Source organism: Pyxicephalus adspersus, chromosome 3 (genome assembly GCF_032062135.1).
Source record: "Pyxicephalus adspersus chromosome 3, UCB_Pads_2.0, whole genome shotgun sequence".
NCBI lineage: Eukaryota > Metazoa > Chordata > Amphibia > Anura > Pyxicephalidae > Pyxicephalus > Pyxicephalus adspersus.
The window spans coordinates 114,554,267-114,557,926 of NC_092860.1; the positions used below are offsets into that span (position 1 = coordinate 114,554,267).

Sequence of the window (3,660 nt, forward strand, 5' to 3'; positions counted from 1 at the left end):
TTTTAAATTGCAGGGCCTGAATGCAAAGGTGAAAGTTAGTTTTCTTCAAGAAACCCATTTTTGCATGCAAAAGATTCCAGTATTCCAGGAAAGAGATTTTCTAGTTGTGTATATCATGGCTTCATCTGATAAGAAATATCATGGTGTGAGCATTGTTTCTTATATTTATATCTTATGCTCTGTACCATTTAGAAATAATCAATCTATCATCATACACCCTGAATCCGGTTAAAGAAGGCATTCTTAAAATTGGTTTGTCTTTCGACATCTTAATAAATTCAAGCTTATTAAAGACATCCATTTATTTGCAAGAAACCTCACTTTAAAATTGATTTACGATAACTCATCCAAACCAAAAATGCCTAGAGATGTTTTACATTACAAAGACCTTAAAATTGAGGATTTCAGAACACTCAAAATACTACAAGAAATATATGAGAAAAGCAACACACAACCTCCTACATCAGACCCTCCACCCTCTGATATCCCTTCTTCAATGACACCTACCATACCCTGTAAACACAATAAATCCTTATACTTTCCTCTCTTATCTTATAATTCACATGTCCAAACTTTTGTGAATGTCATCACTAAGGAAATCATGAAATTTGACTTCAAAACCTTACACCCCCTTCCAACTTCTCTAAATTCCAACAACACGCTCTAAAAAATCTGCAAACCAATCCCAACATCAAATTGGCAGACAAAGGTGGCAACAATGTCATCATGAATAATTCTTAATATGAAACCATGTGCCTCAACATACTTGTAATACAGACTGGTACTCAATCATCCATTCCTCAGATATTAGCACCTACTATAAGGCATACTATTAACTAATTAGACACGCACACACATCAGGCTACATAGATACGAAAACCAAAGAATTCCTTGAAATTTTTTGGAGTTGAAACACACATCCTTTATTACCCATCTTTTACAGCGTACTCAAGGTGCACAAAAACTTACATAACCCACCCGGCCATCCGATTGTAGGAGGTATTCATTCTATATCCTCCAATGCCAGCGATCTGGTTGACCCCTATCTCAGCCAACCTCTCTCTTGGACACTGAGAAGAAAATCTCTTTTTGCTGCCCACAATTTGCTCAATACCTCACTTACATTAAACTATGGGGCCCCGCTATATTGATGACATTCTGATCATTTGGACTGGCCACATCATTTACTCATCGACCTTTTCATCAATCTTACTTTCAATACTCACCCCAAATCTATCCCCTTCCTGGACATAAACGTCAATATCGCCCAGGATTCACAAATCACTACTTCTCTCTATAGGAAAGAAACAGCTGGCAATAACATGCTACACACCCATAGCGCACACCCCAGATCACTTATCAACAGTATACTATAAATGCTTAGACTTTGACGCAACTGCTAAGCAGAACAAGATTTTAAGTTAGAGGCCAGAGCACTCACAGATAGTCTTACAAAAAGAGGATACAGCAAAAATCACCTAAAAATAACCCACCATAAAGTGTGCACCCTCAATAGAGAAGATCTTATCTTCAAAAAACACACACCTTCAGAAAAATCAAGGATACTCATTATCACACACTTCAATCAACATCAACACAATATATATAGCCTAATATCCAAACATTGGAACATTTAGCAACTACATCCCAATACCCACTGTCCAAGATGATGGCGGACCCCATAGAACATTTAAATGCGGCCATTGCAGCCAATGTGAATGGATACATGAAAATCAAGCACTCCAACTCCCCAATGGTTTCATACAAGTAAACTCAATATCATGTAAACTGTCAATCTCTTCAGGTATTATCTACCTTATAACGTGCTCCTGTGGCCGTTTCTATGTTGGTGAAACTAAGAGACCGCTCAAAAAAGGGATCTATGAACATGTCTACTCAATTAAAAATGGCAAAATGGTAATGCCAATCGGTTTCCACATAGGAACTGAACAGGAAATAAATAAATCAGCACCAATTATTTGGATTATATATCTTTCTTTATTAGTATTTAATACTTACCTCCACATTAGCTACATCTGCTACCAATATTTGCTATTGAGATTTTTTTTTTACTTCTAATCAACATTGCTACTTGCTATCCACTATGACATAGCAGTATATATTATATTTATTCATGTCATGTTTGATTATATTATTGTTTCTGTACATATAAATCAGGTACATTCATTTATGTGCATTAATAAGTTACTGTATCAGTTTGTTCTTTCATATTTACTGTTTATTTAGATGCTATCAATTATGTGTGTATTGCTTCGCTTAATGTATCGCTACCCCTGAGGAAGCCTACACTGGGCTAAACCCATCGGGTATCACAGCCTTTTGTATGCGAATCTTTGCGACCAATTGCACATAAAGATGTAAATAGATGGCTACTGTCTAGTTCATACATGACCTAACCTTTTAATATTGGTTCTACTGTGGAAATAGGAATCAGTGAATATCTGTTCTTTGTATTAAGAGAAATTATCATTATTACAATTTACTGTTTGCCATAAAACCCTTCTCTTTGTCTATTTCTCACATATCTCTGTACCATGGACACTTGGACATATACTTGTGGGGAGGAGGGCAGGATCTCTTTTGTTAATGGGTCAAGAGGATCTCAGAAGATTACTTTGTGAACTTTAGGGAGAACATACAAGGCAGTAATTAGGTGCAACGTTCTTTACCAGGGTTCCCGCCCTCAAAAACTCAGGCACCAGTACATTTTTAACATTTCAGCTCAGGTAAATTCCCTTGAACTAGCTGCAAAGTACTTTTGCACTTCTGATAGACCAGCTAAGCTAGTCCAGCTCCAAGAAATGGTCCGCTCACTTTGTTTTGTGAAAGGTGAAAGCTGTGCTTGTTAAGTGTTGGCAGAGCTTCTTTGAGTATGATAATTAAAAAAATAGTTCACCAGCGAATCCATTTTCGAAAGCAACAAGCTACAAATTTTGTTCCTACCGTCTACTTGAAGAATGGCACTTTCATGGGTGGGATGGCACTTTCATGGGTGGGATTTCAATTTCATTATGAGGGTACTATTTTGATCTTTATATTATCTCCCCACAGTCCTCCCATGATAGTCTATCCACTCCAGTCCTGAATAACTAATAAATCAGACTCATTGGGCTTGATTTATTAAAGCTCTCCAAAGCTTGAGAGGGTATACTTTCATCAGTGAAGCAGAGTGATCCAGCAAACCTGGAATGGATTTCTTTAAAGTAATTTGCTTTTTGCTAGCAAATGTTTTGAATCCTGGACCAGATTCCAGGTTTGCTGGATCACCCAGCTTCACGGATGAAAGTGTATCCTCTCCAGTCTTGGGGAACTTCAATAAATCAGGCCCATTATCTAAAAATTGTTTGCTAGTAAAACAGATTTTTAATTCACAGTATATTTGTTAATAAGCTTTGTCAATAGGCAAATAAATTCAGCCAAATAGGTAAAGCATTGTATAAGCTATATTGCATATTTAAGGATTGCACGCAACAACTGGAATCACTCCTTTAAAACACTAAGGTTAATATGGATCAGAAATATCAGCAATGATATGTGAAATATGAGCTATAATATATGAATAAGTGAGCAAATGTATGCATCATTGTCTTTTTTATTCTTCTTAGTCTGCCTTTCTGTAAGCAAAAATATTCATTAGCC

General features: G+C 36.5%; 1 protein-coding gene across 1 annotated transcript in view; it reads right to left on the reverse strand.

Annotated features, from left to right (window-relative positions):
* The window catches only part of GLRA3 (glycine receptor alpha 3), a 95,786-nt gene that overhangs the window by 39,439 nt on the left and 52,687 nt on the right, over positions 1-3,660 (reverse strand). The gene's annotated exons all lie outside the window — the stretch shown is intronic.